Source organism: Marmota flaviventris, chromosome 4 (genome assembly GCF_047511675.1).
Source record: "Marmota flaviventris isolate mMarFla1 chromosome 4, mMarFla1.hap1, whole genome shotgun sequence".
NCBI lineage: Eukaryota > Metazoa > Chordata > Mammalia > Rodentia > Sciuridae > Marmota > Marmota flaviventris.
In genome coordinates this window covers 51,135,980-51,154,698 of record NC_092501.1, presented here as the reverse complement: position 1 = coordinate 51,154,698, position 18,719 = coordinate 51,135,980, and the positions used below count along the sequence as shown (strand labels likewise).

The window sequence follows — 18,719 nt, the reverse complement described above, 5'->3', positions numbered from 1 at the left end:
AGCCACACCCCAAACCCTAAGTTTTGTTTTTTCTGAGTTTTCCTAACAATCTTGCCCCAAATCATGCCCCCATGCTTGCCCCCCACCCCAGTATTCCAGCTTAAATTTTCTCCATAGACTTATTTATACTAACATATTATTTATTTTACTTATTTGTTTATCATCTATCCCCACAACTAGAATATAAGCTGCATAAAGTCCATAACCTTTGTATTGTTCACTGCTGACTCTGTACTGTGTAGAATAGTGTTGGGAATATATAGGTGTTCAATGTATATTCTTAGAATAAATGAAGATATGTCCTCAAGGAATTTATAAATTTTCTAATGCTTTATAACCAAAGTCTTGCATTTCCTGCCTTTTGACTTGAGTTTCCTCGTTACTAATCCCTGATACTTGTTGCCAAGCCTCTACAGTTCTGCAAGGACCTCTGTCATTTACCAGCCTTGTCTGATTTGGCTGGGATTTTGTTACTTAGGTTCCTCTATTCTTTTTACCCCATAAATTGATCTTTCAGTTTCAGACTCATTTTTGAATTAATAACATTTATGTTTGGGTCTGAGGATGTTATCCTTCACTGTCTGACTTTTCCTCCCTCCCTCCCTCCCTCCCTCCCTCCCTCCCTTCCTTCCTCCCTTCCTTCCTTCCTTCCTCTCTTTTTTTCAATATTGGTGATTAAACCCAAGGCCCCTGGTGCATGCTAAGCTCTACCACTGAGCTCTATCCCCAGCCCTGAACTTTGAATCTGATAGTATTATGATGTGTAATGTGACAGATGGTATAACAAAATGTATTATCATTATAATCTTCAAAAATTAAAATGAAGCTCTTTTAACAGGACCCACCAACATGGGCCATGTTCACACCCAAACTGAAGAAGTCAGCCTGGTTCATCATCAAGAAGTACTTCACTTGCCTGGCAAAGACTTGCACACTAACAAACACCGTGCGTGCAAGGAAATCAACTATATTTCCAGCAAGAAACTCCACAACAAGACTGCAGGGTATGTCACACATCTGATAAAGTAGATTCAGAGAGGCCCTATGAATAGGTCCATCAAGTTGCAGAAGCAGGAGAAGACAGAAAGGAGAGATAATTATGTTCCTAAGGTCTTACCCCTGGGTTAGAAGATCATTGAAGTAGATCCTGATACTAAGGAAGTGCTGAAGGTTTGGACTTTGGCAGTCTCTCCAACCTGCAGATCACTCAGCCTACATTGGGGATGAACTTCAAAATACCACTAGAAAGTGCTGGGAAGTGATATTGGTCAAATTATATTGTTATAGTGTGTGCATGTATGAATGTGTAACAACAAATCCCATCATTATGTACAACTATAATGCACCAATAAAAAATGTGGAAAAAATATCACTAGAGCTATCAGAATCTTTCTGCTACACTATAATATTTTCTGTAAACCTGGGGCAACAATGACAACAACAACAACAAATTAAAATGAAGTTGGACACAGTGGTGCCTGCCTGAGGGTTGATTGAGCCCACAAATTCAAGACCAGCTTAGCCAACACAGAAAGGCCCTACCTCAAAAAAAATATTAAATTGTACATTGTGAAGATAATAATTCTTTTAGCAATTAGATAGAAAACTCATCTGTCAACCTTCCTGTTATTCACGTAAGATTGGTAAGAATTATTATAAATTTCTTAAGTTAGATGCACACACAAAAAAACTAAATATATTAGAAGCTGTCAATTATTGTTAGATTTTAAGATCCCTCTCTACCTACACACCTTTCTCAGGCATTTTGCTAAAATCCGGGAATAGCTAGGATCAACTGAGTGGTATCCTCGATTGTTAGCTGGTATTTGCTACCTAGACAACATGGCTATAGACAGCTCTGAATTAATAAGCTGCCTCTTCACTAGGAATAATAATGTGAATCAGAAGAATTTTTAACTGCCAACAGTCTTGTGGAACAATTTTGTTTTCTTAAAGCATATTCTCCATAGCCTGTTCTATTTCTGCAAAGGCTTTGCAAAAAATACAGTATAAATAGTAATCTTTTCCAAATAAATTAAGTTGGCTTAAACCTAGGGAGCACTAAGTACCTAAAAATACCAGCAGAAATTAAAAAAAAAAAGGATAGTAGCCTTTCTGTATCAACATTCTAGACAGATCATGATATTTTCTACCCGGGCATATGATACACTCTATAATTTCAGCTACTTGGGAGGCTGAGGCAGGAGTATTGCAAGTTTGAGATCAGCCTTGGCAACTTAATGAGAACCTATTTCAAAATAAAAAAAATAGAAAGGGATGGTTATGTAGCTCAGAGGTAGGGCACTTGCTTATCATATCAAATTGTTGGGTTCAATCCCCAATACCCACCCCCAAAATCTTTTATAGCATCAATACCATTTCTCCAATTATTCCATTTCTGTAAGTAAACTTAGGGGAAAGAGGAGGTGTTTTTATATATTTACTTATTTAATTTTGCAGTACTGGGGACCAAACCCAGGACTCTCACATGCTAGGCAATTGCTTTACTATTGAGCTACATGTCCCATCCCTAAGCAAATAATTTATCATGCTTTTACAGTTAAAGAAACTGAGGTACCAAATCAGACTGTTTTGTATCTAATACAACAATGGTATACCAATTACAGAAATAAGACTTTTACATCCTTTTTCTTTAGCACACAAGGTGTTTTTTTCCCCATATCATTCTGCATTGCTAACATAATTGAGACTCCAAGTAATAATGTAAGATGGTCAGAGCAAAGTAATAGTAATGAGCCAGAGTTAGAATTGAAAATAGAGTCCAATGAACACTCCTTAGTCACTGATCCTACCATTAAATGACAGAACTAAATTACTGAATTTCCTACAGAAAATGTCAGTCTAATGCTATGAGAGTCTAACCAGCATCAGTTCAGTTAACTTTTAATTATAGATGGGAAGAATAATTCCTTTATTTGGTTTATGTAAGGAAGAAAATCTTGAATTGAAATTCTTTGTGGATTTTGTCTTCATCTATTTCAATATTTACTTGTGTGATATAAAAGGATCTTGGTTGACTGGAGCTCATTAGAAGTCAGAAAAAAAAAAGACACTACAAGTTAAAAACAATCATCTCTTTGCTTAAAGAAGGTGTGAATCAGCAAGCTGAAGAGCTCAGCTTTTTAGTGGGTTGGCTATTCCATTGTGTCAGTCTGAGGAGTAATGTGGTCCATTCCAAGCTCTGAGAATAGACCCGGGGAAGAGAGGAAAAAATAGATGAGAAAGGGGGGGGGGGCATCTTTTGTCCTACATTTAAGACATCTGTTGCTTAACCTTGTAGAAGTGGATGAACAAGAGTAGTCATAATTCAGAAATCAAGAGGTTTTTCACCAAATGAAAAAGATTTTAAGAGATGCAATAAAGTGAAATGAATTCTCATTATGTAAGCTGACACATGGTCCTCTTCTCAGGCATGCATGTATTTTCAAGGGTATGGGCATTTTGTCCTGCCTAGAAGGAATAGTAAGCTCACATAGACTTTGTCATTGGTAAAACTTCTCATATGAATCAGAACTCAAGAAAAGTAGGGTCCAAATAAACAAAGATCTCATTTCTTCTTCTTCTTTTAATTTTTTAAATGAACACAATACCTTTATTTTATTTATTTATTTTTATGTGGTGCTGAGGATCAAACCCAGTGCCTCACACATGCTAGGCAAGTGCTCTACTACTGAGCCACAATCCCATCCTTCATTTCTTAATGTTTTTGTTTTGTTTTGACTTGCTTTATGGCACTGAGGATTAAACCCAGGGCCTCAGGTATGCTAGGCAAGCTGTGTAGCTGTGCACAACCCAAAACTGACTTTTTTTTTTTTTCAAATGACACATAGTAATATGTGTACTGTCTCTTTCTTTCTTTCTTTCTTTCTTTCTTTCTTTCTTTCTTTCTTTCTTTCTTTCTCCCTTCCTTCCTTCCTTCCTTCCTTTCTTTCTCTCTCTCTCTTTCTTTCTCTCTTTTTTCTTTCCTTTTTGGCCTTTATGACAACTAAGAGTTGAGGATTCTCATTTTGCAAGTGGGGAAGTAAAGATTGAGTGACTGCTCAAGGTCTCACAGATTGCAAAGTAGTAGATTTGAATTTAGAATCTAGGTTTCCAAAACTACTTTCAATATACCCTTTAGTAGGTCACAGAAGGCTATGGTGGTATTTGGATTTTCAATATTAGGGAAATTTCTAGATAAACCTTAGGCTTCTTGATCGCCTTTTAAGAAATGGATGCAGAAATATTTGTTTTGCTTCCCTATTTTTCTCATTGTGTATTTCTTCAGCAATGTGTAGATATCAGACATTAGATTGTGGATCTTTTTTGCAATAAAGTGAAATGCATTTCTTCAAGTGTCTAGATACCATACTTGGTTATTATTATTTTTTTTTTGATACCTGTGGGTACTGTAAGTTGAACAAGTTGTTTGCAGGTAGAATCCTGAAGTTAGAACTGTGAGTTGACTTGCTATAAATAAAGGATTTCTGAAACTTCCTTTAAAAAGGTGGAGGACACAAATGAATTAACAGGGCTACAAACTTGTGATGCTAGTGAAGCCTATTATTCTCAGTAAGGAGAGTCTTTAAAATCTTAGGGAAAAACACCAAAAAGCACTTTCAATTTAATCCCTAGAAAGGTTATAATTATTGAATATCTGCTGCCTACTATTAGTTTACAAGTTGTTATATTAAACCTAGACTTTAACCCAAACCTTCTCTAGTAGAGTATTATCTTTTGCAGTTTCATGATGCAATTATCAAAAGCATTAATGATTAAGTCTTATGGAACTACAACTAGAGAACTTCAGGTAAATTCTCTGCCTTCTATAACCAATCATTCAATAAATATTTGAGTATCTGTCAATCTGTGCCCTGCTGGGTGTTAGTCACTCTACTGCCTTTCCCATAGTAAAAGTTTAATATCACTTATTCAACAGTGAGAGAATAGTAAAGAAAACAGAAATTGTCAAAAGACATGGCATTTACCCCAAAGGTACTTACCACCTAGTATACTGAATCATACCTAAAGAATGAATGTATCAAAGGAAAGCATTTTTTTGTGGTACTGAGGATGGAACCCAGAGTCTCACACTTGTTATGCATGTTCTATCACTGAGTCACAACCCCAGCCCAAAGAAACTATTTTTTAAAACATTTTTTTAGTAGTAGATAGACACAATATCTCCATTTAGTATTTTTTATGTGGTGCTGGGGATCAAACCCAGTGCCTCACATGTGCTAGGCAAGTGCTCTATCACTGAGCCACCACCCCACCCCGCAAAGAAACTATTTTTTTAAATTTTGATTTGTTATATATGATGACAGAATGCATTACAATTCATATTACACATATATAGCACTATTTTTCATATCTCTGGTTATACACAAAGTAGAGTAACATCCTTCATGTCTTCTTACATGTACTTAGGGTAATGATGACCATCGCATTCCTCCATCTTTCTATCCCTATACCCATTCCCTTCCTCTCCCTCCCCTTTTCCCCTTTGCTCTATGTAGAGTTCATTTAATCCTCCCATCCCCGCCCCCCCACAGCATATTAAGGATCAGCATCCTTAAATCAGAGAAATAATTTGGCATTTGTTTTTCTGGGATTGGCTAATTTCACTTAGCATTATATTCTCCAGCTTCATTCATTTACCTGCAAATGCCATGATTTTATTATCTTTTAATGCTGAATAATATTCCATTGTGTATATATAGAGAGAACTTTAATATTTATTTTTTAGTTTTCGGTGGACACCACATCTTTGTTTTGTATGTGGTGCTGAGGTTCAAACCCGGGCCGCACGCATGCCAGGCAAGTGCGCTACCGCTTGAGCCACATCCCCAGCCCCTCCATTGTGTATATATACCACATTTTCTTTATCCATTCATCTACTGAAGGGCATATAGGTTGGTTCCACTGTTTATCTATTGTGAATTGTGCTGCTATAAACATTGATGTGGCTGTGTCCCTATAGTATGCTGTTTTTAAGTCCTTTGGGTATAGACCTAGGAGAGGGATAGCTGGGTCCAATGGTGGTTCCATTCCCAGTTTTCCAAGGAATCTCCATACTGCTTTCCATATTGGCTGCACCAATTTGCAGTCCCACAGGCAATGTTTGAGTGTCCCTTTTTCCCCACATCCTCACCAACACTTACTGTTGTTTGTTTTCTTAATAGCTGCCATTCTGACTGTAGTGAGATGAAATCTTAGTTTTGATTTGCATTTTTCAAATTGCTAGCGATGATGAACATTTTTTCATATATTTGTTGATTGATTGTATATCATCTTCTGAGAAGTGGTCTGTTCAGTTCCTTGGTCTATTTATTGATTGGGTTGTTTGTTTTTTCATTTTGTTTTGTTTTGGTGTTAAGATTTTTGAGTTCCCCAAACTGTTTTTAAAAACACAAACTCTTTTACTTTTATTTCTGTATTCATCATGAAACTACCCACTATGGGTTCACAGTGATTTCCCTCAACTAATAGGAAAAGGTTCTACAGAATTTACTCTGAAATCTTTTCTCTTTCTTTCTTTTGTTTATTTATTTATTTTTGTGGTACTGGGAGTTGAACCCAGGGGCACCTTTCCATGGAGCTATATCCCCAGCCATTTTTATTTTTTGAGGTAGGATCTCATGAACTTGCCCAGGCTATCCTCAAACTTGTGATCTTTTCAGTCTCCCAAGTAACCAGGATTATAGGCAAGTGCCACCTCATCCTGCTACTCTGAGATCTTCCTCATGTTCTGGCGTGTTTTGTACCAGTGAAGTAGTATGAAGTAGTAACTGCTTCATTGTGTAGACTTTGTGTCTGACACCCTGAATCCACAACTTGGCCTTACTACTTATCAGCCAGGAGATTTCTAGCAAGTTACCTCCCAATGTCACAATTTTCTCACTGAAAAAAATGGGAACTGGTATAATATTTTCCTCATAGAGATATCATAAGGATTTAACAAGGTGTTATAATATTCATTTATCAACATCCCAACACCTTGCTAATAGCAAGTACTCAATATTATCACTAACAATATTTCTTTCTTTCGGATTTTAGAGTTTTTTTGTTTGTGTGGTGTTGGGGATCGAACCCAGGACTTCACCTATGTTATACAAGTGCTCTACCACTGAGTTACATCCCCAGCTTAGAAAAGCACTTTCAAATCTAGACTTAATTAACCTTCTTACGACCTTGTCAAAGGGTCTGCTTCCATATGCTGCCTGGCAGATGGCCCATTTACAAATGTGACACCAACAATTTACCTATGATAAATTAGACCAATGAAGGTCAATGCTATGTACTCAAGTATAGGATTGGCATAACAGAATGTCCAACTACAAAGAAAAAAAGAAGAGTTAGAAGAGAGAGAGAGAGAGAGAGAGAGAGAGAGAGAGAGAGAGAGAGAGAGAGAGAGAATGAATGTGTGACTACCCAAACTCTAGGAAACCATTCTGTGAAGGGGTGTGGTATAGTGAGACAAGATAAGCATGAGTCAGAAGACCACAATTTGACTCAGCTCTGCACTCACTACTTAGCCTCTTTGAATGCTATCCTAGTTATGTGCCTCAGGGAAACTATTTAAACTTGTTGGGCCATTTTTTCCCCCTCATCTGTGAAACTGGAGTAATAATATCTAATTTGCTGAGTGTTTTGTGATCACCGTGACTGCACAGAGTAGGAGCTCTATACATTTAGTAAGGCCTGCGGCAGGCACTGGGTTACTTCTCTCCTCTTCTTCTATGACGATCTTCGGAAAAGAGTAGCATCAGCAAGGGTGACAAGCAGTCATCTACATGATGTGTATGCTTGATAGGAATCTGTCACAGATGGTTCTTCCGCATACGGTGGGGCAGGGCGTAGAAACTGAGTACATGCTCCATTCTCCAAAATGTTCAGAAGGGATTTCTTCTTCTTCTTCTTTTTAAATTAATTTTTTAGTTATACTTGGACATAATACCTTTATTTTATTTATTTATTTATATGTGGTGCTGAGGATGGAACCTGGGGCCTGGCATGTGCTAGGTGAGCACTCTACTGCTGAGCCACAACCCCAGCCCCAGGGACTTCTTTTTCTAATTTGTACAAAGGTGCCCTGTTCTCCTTCCACCCTACCCCCATTTCTGTACCACTCCCTTACTGTCAATCTTCCCCAATGACCTCACACGGCCATAGCCCCTCACTGCAGTTCCCACTCTAGCCTACCTCACATCTATTACGACATCCTCTACCATTTGATCTTGCCATGCCTAATCTCTCCAGAGTCCTTGAGGACTCTTCCAGTAGATGAACGCTGATTGCATTAATAAATTCCAGCTAAGGTACCGACAAGACCTTTCTTTAGTTTTACTGTCCCTTGGCATGTCAACAGAGATTTCCAGTGTTCTATTCCAAGGGAGCAAACAATTGAGGGTTGGAGGCATCAAGGCAAAGATACTGTTGAAAAGCAGTTTGAAAATAGAGGGGACCTTTCAGCCCAGTACATAATACCTGCCTGTGTATAATTGCTATTGGATACAGATCAGGAAGTACAAGTAATACATTTAATGACCAATCCTTCCTGTGCCACATCAGCCAGTCCCTTCAGAGTCAACAAGAACTTTGGACCCTATACTAACACGCACTCTGAAAGAATAGAATGTAGGAGGGGCAGATTTTGTGGTATAGGAAAAAGAGAGCCGCCCTGAGAGCTAGGAAACTCGGATTACAGCCTGCCTCCACCACAAAACAGCTTTGTGGCCTTAGGAAAACTGGTTATGAGCTTAGGTCTCAGTGACTTCACTGTGGACCTAGCGTCGGAATTAGAGAACCTTTCAGGTCTTTTTGAGTTCTAACCTATGTTTCTTTTTTTCCCACTACAAACTGAATGGCCTGGGAGGAAAAAAAAAGCAAAGCTAGAGCTGGGGTCGTAGCTCAGTGGTAGAGCATGTGCTCAGCAAGGCATTGGGTTCGATTTCTAGCACCACACACACATACACACCAAGCAATGCTAAATTGTAGTATTAAGAGAATTATGTTGGATTGCATGTGGAGAGCGTGATTTCCAGAAAGGCAGGGTACTTTCATGGTGTTGGTGATGGGATCTTTTATTCTGAGTGTGGGTAGTGAATGTGGACAAATTACTTAACCTTACTTTTCTCAAAAGGAAACAGGAATATTAAGACCTATGTTGTAATGCTGGTGGGAAGATTAAGTGAGTTAAACCATATAAAAGTTCTCAGCACAATGCACAGTGCCTGATACCTAGTTAAGTCCTCAGTACTTGGTGATGGTGTTATTCATCCTAGCTCTGTTATTAAATTAGTTCTTGTTCCTGGCCGAGTTATTCACTTTGAAGGGCCGCCTTCAATTTTTTTTTTTTTTTGGTCTGATCAGAGAATAGGACTATGTTATTTCCAAGGTGCTATTTCTAACTTTCAATCTGTCTTTTTATGTTTGTAATAGAAACTTCTATTTTAGACATTTGGCCAATTTTGAATTTAGTAGCTCACTTATTCCTCTCATGTACATAGAGTAGTTTCTCAGAAAAATTTCCAAGTCTGACTGATTCCCATAGTGGATGGGCAGGTTATTGCCAGCTGCCAGGATATAAAAATTGTACAGTTTTAATCTTAAAACCCTTGTTGCTGCACATCCACAATTGCTAGAAGCAGCTATAACCTCTAAGGCTGAGAAAACAAAGGGAAATGGTTGGAATTATTAAACCTTGGAAACCTAGAGAAGGGACCCTCATTACTAATTATTTATATTAAGCTGTTCTGTTCTATTGTGATATGTCTCCTGACTGTTCTATGAGTGATTACAGTGCTTGTATCAATTTGTACTCCCACCAGCATCATGCAAGAATTATGATTGTCTAATATTATTGCCAAAACTTGGTATTTGTCATCTCTTGCATTTTTTAATTTATTTATTACATTTCTATTGGTACATTATAATTATACATATTAGTGGTATTTTCTTAATTTCTTTCATTTAAGCCATTTTGGTGTTCTTAAAGTGCCATTGCACCTTGGTTTTAGTTTATATTTCATTGACTGGTAGTGAAGTCAGGTACCTTCCCATTTGTTTACTGATGGTTTGGATATCCTCTTATGCGAAGTGTCTATGTTTAAATCTATTGCCTGCTCTTCTATTGGGTTAATGCCTTTTTATTATTGAGTTGTATTTCTTTGTGTATTTTGTACATGAGTTTGTTGTTGGATATACCACTCCAGTTTTCTGCCAATGTGTCCAAGCAGCCATACTAGTTTAGAATGTACTTCCTTTGGTTTAGTGGCCCTGAGGACTGAATGACTATGTTGTTCTTATTGAAGTAACTCAGTGAACATAGGAGTAGTATAGTAGAGGCTCTGTAATTTTCCCTATTGTGAGAGAATGGAAATATGTATTTTGTTTATGCATTTATTGATTCATTCCATAAGTCTCTTTGAGCACACACCTATTGAACATTAATTATGTGCCAGGAGTTCAGTCAGGTTTGTCAGCTTGCTTCTTCCCGAAGTGACACAACTCAGTCTGGAAATTTTACACATGTTGTTGTTGTCATGAAATAAGTCTCTTGCAGACAAATTTAAACAATTCTTCATGAACCTAGAAAAAAATTTGAAATCAGAACAACCCATAATCACAAACTATCCAAGGGCAGTGACTATCAGTACCTGAAAAAAAAGCTGGTGCAAATGTTAAAAGTGCCTTCTAAATTCTTTTGGCTCATGTTTTTATGTCTTTGTAAATGTAATCAAATCAAGTATTTATTAAACATATTTATTAATTATGAAACTAATGTCTTAGTTCTTCTTGTCTTCTGTGTACTCATCCTGGGTGGTATTGTCCACTCCCATGACTTCAGTTACCAGCTGTCTGTAGACTGATGACTCTCACATCTATTTCTAGAGCCTGGATGTCCTTCAGAGACTTAGAGTCAAACACTTAACTGTCTGATGAGTATTGTTGCTTGGATATCTCAAGGCATGTGATAAACAATATTTCAAAACCCAACTCATCCTCTTTCTCCAACAAATCATCTTTTCCTTTTGTTTCCTTTTTTAGCATATGACATCCACCCACTTGCCCAAGCAAACACCTAGAAATCTTCCTCCTCAATCTGTTTCATCCACTCCCCCACCATATCTTTATCAATCACTAATACCTTTTTAAAATTGACAGATAAAATTATATGTCTTTATCACATACAACATGATGTTTTGAAATATATATACAGTGTGGGATGGCTTAATTTAGATAATTAGCATATGTATTACCTCACATAGTTATTTTTGTGGTGAGAAGACTTAACGTCCACTCTCTACATTTTCAAAAGTACAGTATGTTGTTATTAACTACAGTGACTGTGTTGTACAGGATCAGGAATGCCTTTTGATCCAACTTCGTACATGTCTCAAATGATTCTATTCTTTATTTTCCCTTAGCCAATGCTACAACCCATACCTAGGCATTTCGTGTCTAGAGTTCCTCATTTCTCTCTCTCTCTGTCTTTACAGTCTCCTGTCTAATATCACCCATTTATAAAACCCTTTAAGACTTCTCTTTGGGTAAAGTTCAAATTCCTTGATAAAATCCTATAAAACCTGTTTCTGTTGCATCTCTGGTATCTCATCTCAGTAGGCTCCCTCTGCCATTTACTCCTTCTGATCATTCAGCTCTTAATAAATAAATATTGCTTGTCTGGTGATACTTTCCCTGATCCTCAAGTCTAGGCTAAGTGCCCTCCCTGCTTCCCTAATCTCTTATTGTTACATGTTAAGCTCTTTTAGGCTAGAGCCTTATTTGTTGAAATAATGAATTTACTTCTCTCTCTCTCTCTCTCTCTCTCGCTCTCGCTCTCGCTCTCAGGTGGTACTGAGAATTGAATCCAGGGCCTTGCACATACTAGGCAGACATTTTACCCCTGAGCTATATCTCCAGCCCTTTTTATTTTAATTGAGACAGGAGTCTTACTAAGTTGCCCTTGCTGGCCTTAAACTTCTGGGCTCAAGTGATCCTTCTTGTTTAGTCTCCCAAGTAGGTAGGACTACAAATGTACACCACCACCCCCAGCTTCAAATCTTTATAATCTTCCTCAAATCCTCTTATTGGTTCTATATTATGGGAAGTAATAATAGTAGTATTTCCAAATTAAGTCAGCATTCTGTTAGGTCATATGGTATCTTGGCTTTAGAATTCAGTGGTTTTATGTGAAAATTTTCTCTTTTGACAGTAAACAAAGTTTTTGATTGAATAGATTACTTCTATTGAATATGCCTAATTGCTTCTGGGTTTTAAAGTAATGGCATCTATACATGCCATAATCCCACTTAAATTTTGTTACCCTTCCTCGGGTTATTCTCCCTGATGCTGAGTAACCCTAAGAACATGGTTTAACCTAAGATACACATCTTAGCGAAGCAATGCATGAAAAAAGTACCACAATGTCTTTTTATCATTCCAAAGGACTGAAGTTTAGTTGAAACTCTAGGCAGTGAATATCTAAAAACTATTTAAATAGAATTGTACCTGTTACATCTTCTTAGCAGTGTTGGATGGGGTAATTATTATAATGGTAGATATTTTAAATTTATATTAATTCTCAGAAATTACTCAAGGGAGCTTTCATTCTTTTAGAGTATATTTAAATATTGATACGTAAAGTTATAGGAAAAATTGATCCCCCCCTTTTATTTTTGTACTGGGGATTAAACCCAGGAAGACTCTACCACTGAGCTCCATCCCCAACCCTTTTTAAAAATTTTTTAAAAATTTGAAACAGGGTCTCACTAAGTTGCTGAGACTGGTCTTAAACTTACAATCCTCCTATCTCAACCTCCTAAATCACAGGAATTACAAGCATGCACCACCACACCTGGCTAATTGATTCCATTTAAAGGTCAGGGTTAGGATCCTTAAGTGAATGTTTCAGAAAAAGAAATACATGTTATAAGGAATACAAGTTTTGGAAAATTCCTCCTGTCATGTATTGCCTGGTACCTACTAAGCATTCAATTTATTTTTTGACTGAGTGAATGAATAAATGAATGAATTGTATTCTCCTATGTCTTGTCTTCCTCCTCCAAATTTTAGATTAATAGTAGTTATTTTCTGAACCTCCACCCAAATTTTAGATAATTTTGCTCCCAAGTTTTGGCAGCTGAATGGCTCTTAAAATGTTTAATTAAGAACAATTTGTTAATGATTATCATCTCTTTGAATAATTTCCTTCCTCTTTTATTGCCTTAAGCTGTCTTCACACTTTCTATTCCTTAGGCTAGTTTTTATTAAATAAAAGAGAACCAAGATTTTTTTTCTTTCTTTTAATACATATGACCCTTCTGTCATCCTTTCTTTGATCCTTTCCAAATCAGCAGTGGTTGCCATAAGTGACGGCTGAGCGACAAGATGCCAAGTGCAGTGGCTAAATTTAAAGAGCAATGTTCGCACCTGTTGTTAACTGGCAATGACCAATCTCCCGCCCACGGTTTCCTCCACCCGCTGCCTCCCGCCAACTGCAACCCATATCCTATAATCCTTGCGTGTTCGTGTGTAAATAAGTACTGATGAAGCTTCTATACATTATATAAAAATTGAGAACACAGCATTTTGACAGTAAATTAGTTTAGTTTCAGAGGGGCTAAAATGTGGGCCAAATCCAGCATAATATGAAGATGTATCTGACCTTGAGGTAGGCAGACTCAACGTGGTTAGGTATTGCCTCAAAATTAATTTTTTTAGACTGCCATACTTTGTGAAATTCTTTTAGATATCAGTATGGGAGGCTCCTGTAAATGTATGTATTGTGCAAAAGAGAAAAATCTAAGGAGTAATTGGCATAATCTAGAATTAGCTTCAATCATGTGCCAGATTGGTAACTTTAACCTAGAAGAGCTCTGTAGGAGAAAGATAGTAACATAAATAATGCTGATACAAAATATACTTGGAGTAGTGAGAGAGTTGTGGCCCAGCCCACCAAATTAGGCTGATCAAATAGATCTAATAATCATAGAATGTGACAGATCTCACAGACCAGCTCAGATACAGTAACAAACAATTCTGATGGAAAGTCAAACAACAAATTACCAGAGCATGGGAGGAAAGTTTAATTGTATCTGGACACTGGATTCAGGGGAGGCTGAGCTGATATTCAAAAGCAGAGTAGGATGGATAGTTATAGGGCCAGTAAGGAGCAAAAAGTTGGAGGTTGTCACTTCTGGGGGATGTTCAGGGTATGGAGAGTAGGTATCTAGCGAGGAGATTGATGAGAAAGGTGAGCAACTTTCTTTATCAATTTGGAATTCTGTTATACTTCTGTCCTGTCAAGGAAAGTTCTTATTGTCTTTTGTCATATTGGAATACTTTGGAGTGGGTTGGTGTTGGGTTGCATAAGAATGTGAGCTGAATTCCTATGCACTTAGGAGGTATGGGTTATTTGAGTGCAAAATTAGTGTCTTGTTTGGATCACTTCAGTTAGTGACAAAAGACTTTCTAGAACCAAAAGTCCAGTAGATAGCAAAGGCCGCACAAGTTTGCTGCCACCACCTTTCAGATCTGGAAAAACATGAACAAAGACGAACTTATTTAAATAAGCCCTGCCCTTCCCAACTCAACTTCTGCTCTTTACAGAAAAGACTTAAAGATTGGATGTTCCTGTCCTAAATTGATATTAAATTATAGGGCCATCATAAGATGAACATGGATTCAGTCATCCTTTGTGTTGCCGCTTGCAAAACAAAAAAGTTGTAAAGGGAATATGTAAATGTATCTTAGATCTCAAGTGGGTAATGTTAGAGAAAAATGGGAGTGTTGGAGGAAGAAAAGAAGAGAAATAAAAATGTGGGAGGTCGGGGCTGGGGTTGTGGCTCAGCGGTAGAGCGCTCGCCTTGCACGTGAGAGGCCCTGGGTTCGATTCTCAGCACCACATAAATAAATAAAGTAGAGATATTGTGTTCAATTACAACTAAAAAGTAAATATTTAAAAAAAATGTGGGAGGAAAACATGAGTATGTTTTTGTGTTTAATGAGGTGAGAACACATAAAGATAGGAAAAGATATGTCATGGGGTTTAAGAGTAGTGGAGCCCTTCTCAGCTATACAGACTAGAAATGTTTTTGATGCAGAAAAGCTGACAGAAAAGATCACAGGAACTAGGAAGTCTTGGGAACATGAGTAGTAATGATAGGGAGATGGTTGCAGATGGGTAGGTGTAGAGAAATGGGAATAATGACATCTGGAAAAAGAGTGGAGGAAGAATAGCCACCAAACAAGCATAGGCTGTGGTTCACCATAAATATTTGAAAGCTACAGTCCTTCCCTTTACCCTCTCCACTCATACACTATTTTCTTCTTGAAGAACTGCTGATCTCGCTTGAAGAATAATCCACATTATTGGGAACCACGAAACACAGCCCTCAGACCTCTGAGCAAATTCCTTCATGCTTTCTTGCTCACGTCAATGAACTGTGTGCATCACCTACCCACCCTAGTTATTCTGGAATGTTTAAGCAAATACTCCATTGAGTTGAGTCATACTTGAGAGCTGACTTCAGTGTACATTTTAGTAGGGAACCTAGTTAAAGTTTCATGCTCCAGGAAATCTGCTCTGATTAGTTTTAGCTTAATTGTGTGTGTGTGCTGGGGATCAAACCCAAAGTTTTGTGCATGCTAGACAAGTACTCTACTACTGAGCTGTAGCCCCAGCCCTGAGCAATCTGTTTTTTGGTTTGTTGTTTGGAACTAGGGATTGAGCCCAGGAGTGCTTAACCTCTAAGCCACATCCCCAGCCCTATATTTATTTTTTTATTTTGAGACAGGGTCTCACTAAGTTGCGTAGAGCCTTGCTAAATTGCTGAGGCTGGCTTTGAATTTGTTATCCTCTTGTGTCAGCCTCCCAAGCCACTGGGATTACAGGCATGCACCATTGTGTCTGGTGCAATCTATTTTTAAGAATGGACACAGAAACAATTATGCAACCATGTGGGTTTTATTGATCCTATTTTTATAACCATAAAAATAATATGCAGATAGAAATAATTTAAAGCCCTCAAGAGGGTAGTGATCCCTTAAGGCTTCCCAAAGGTAACATGTTTTCCTGTTAATTCTTCCAGAAATCACTATCTAAATTATATATAATATATATAATTATATATAATACATATAATTATATATATTACATACATACACACATATCTAATAAGAATGAAGTAAGAATAAATACAGATATAAATAGGAAACAATATATAGTGGGGTTTAAGAGTAGTTGAGCCCTTATCAGCTATATGAATAGAAATGCTTGTGATCCAGAAAAACCGAAAGAAAAAGGACAGAAAAGATCACAGGAACTAGGCAAATATAATACATACACACACACACACACACACACACACACAGTTGGTGAGGGTCTTGCTAAGTTGCTGAGGCTGGCCTTGAACTTGCAATCTTCCTGTCTCAAGTTCCCTAGTTGCTGGGATTATAGGCATGCACCACTGTACCTGGTGGATAGTTCCTTTTCAAATGGTTTAATAATAAAATAATAATTTTTTAAAAGTTTTTTTCTGTTTGCATATGTTTGGTTACTTTGCCATTCTTTATGAATGTATTATCACTAGAATGACCAGTATGTCTGTGGCACATAAATTCCATACTTGGAAAAACAGAAGACATTCAATTACATTAGGCCCCAGCTTCCTTAATAAGACTCCTATATTGCAATAATTAAAATAAAGAATAAATAAATGGGATGGATTCAAACTAAAAAGTTTCTTCTCAGCAAAAGAAACAATCTGTGAGGTGAATAGAGAGCCTACATATTGGGAGCAAATCTTTACCCCTCACATATCAGATAGAGCACTAATCTCTAGGGTATATAAAGAACTCAAAAAGCTAAGCACCAAAAAAACTAAATAACCAAATCAATAAATGGGCCAAGGATCTGAACAGACACTTCTCAGAAGATGATATACAATCAATCAATAAGTATATGAAAAAATGTTCATCATCTCTAGCAATTAGAGAAAAAATCAAAACTACTGTAAGATTTCATCTCACTACAGTCAGAATGGCAGCTATTAAGAAAACAAACAACAGTAAGTGTTGGTGAGGATGTGGGGAAAAAGGGACACTCAAACATTGCCTGTGGGACTGCAAATTGGTGCAGCCAATATGGAAAGCAGTATGGAGATTCCTTGGAAAACTGGGAATGGAACCACCATTGGACCCAGCTATCCCTCTCCTAGGTCTATACCCAAAGGACTTAAAAACAGCATACTATAGGGACACAGCCACATCAATGTTTATAGCAGCACAATTCACAATAGATAAACAGTGGAACCAACCTATATGCCCTTCAGTAGATAAATGGATAAAGAAAATGTGGGATTCATACACAATGGAATATTATTCAGCAATAAAAGAGGATAAAATCATGGAATTTGCAGGTAAATGGATGGAGTTGGAGGAGATAATGCTAAGTGAAGTTAGCCAATCCCAAAAAACCAAATGCTGAATGTTTTTTTCTGATATAAGAAGGCTGATTCATACTAGAGTAGGGAGAGGGAAGCATGGGAGGAATAGAGGAACTCTAGATAGGGCAGAGGGGGTTGGAAGGGGAAGGGAGGGGGCATGGGGTTGGAAATGATGGTCGAATGTGATGGACATTATTATACAAAGTACATGTATGAAGACATGAATTGGTGTGAATATAGTTTGTATACAACCAGAGATATGAAAAATTGTGCTCTATATGTGTAATATGAATTGTAATGCATTTCACTGTCATATATAAATTTTAAAAATTAATAAAAAAGAAAGGCAATTACAGTAAAATTTCTCAAAACACAAAGTAAGGATGGAGGGAACAATCTTGGTTCATAACCAGAGTTGACAAAGGCACAGAAACAAAAACAAAATTAAAATCTATGACGATCTTAGTAAGAAGGTGTGAAGGGATGAAAGACACGGGAAAAATGGCACAGCATGGATAAATTCATAAAATGCAGTTGGGATAAATATAGATAGATGGAAACTGTAACTGAAGTTGCTCTAGGAATGTCAACGATCTCCAACATGGTTGGGGCAGAGAGAGGGTGTTATTTTGTGCAGCTGTTGAATGGGGTGCTCATTCCTGAGTTCTCATTTTCCACTTGTTGGGCAATAAAGCTTTTTTGGGTGAGTGGCATTATAGTTCCACCCAGAGAAGCCAATCATTTTACTCTTCTAGGGCTGGGCTTAAGAATTAAAGGAAAGGTTCCATTTCACTGTTTCATTATTCTTGACCAAGAAAGTACCATTTAGGGAAAACTTTAAAGAATATTATTAGAACAAGTGGTAAAATTTTCTTTGTGTGCTTTTTCTGTTGTTGTTATTTTGTTTTAACTTCACCTTAGGCTATTCTACAAATTAGTTTTCCAGAATTTAGGATAATACTTGTATTTGCTTTCTTAACTGTTTTTCTGCTTCAGATTTTAAAAGGAGGTTTGAGAACTAATCAGATCATCATAATAAGCACATAGCAAAAAAGTATCTTCTGAGGAAATTCTGAGCCCTTAGTAGGAACCTGTTTCTTGTAGAAAGACATATTTTCAAGAGAAAGTGACTAGGAGTTTTTTCAAAGACTATTTTAGCAGAATTATGAAACTCCTTTTAAAAATCTTTACATGGGTTTTATTACATTATCAACTGGTTGTTTCTATAGTTTAAAAAAGGCACACTGGGTCAAGTATGGTAGGAAA

General features: G+C 37.2%; 1 non-coding gene across 1 annotated transcript; it reads left to right on the top strand.

The window, feature by feature from the left end:
* The first annotated feature begins 14,841 nt into the window (after window positions 1-14,841).
* Window positions 14,842-14,914, top strand: Trnaa-ugc (transfer RNA alanine (anticodon UGC)). Its single transcript has one exon. It is a non-coding gene; the product is annotated as a tRNA-Ala (tRNA).
* Window positions 14,915-18,719: the final 3,805 nt, after the last annotated feature.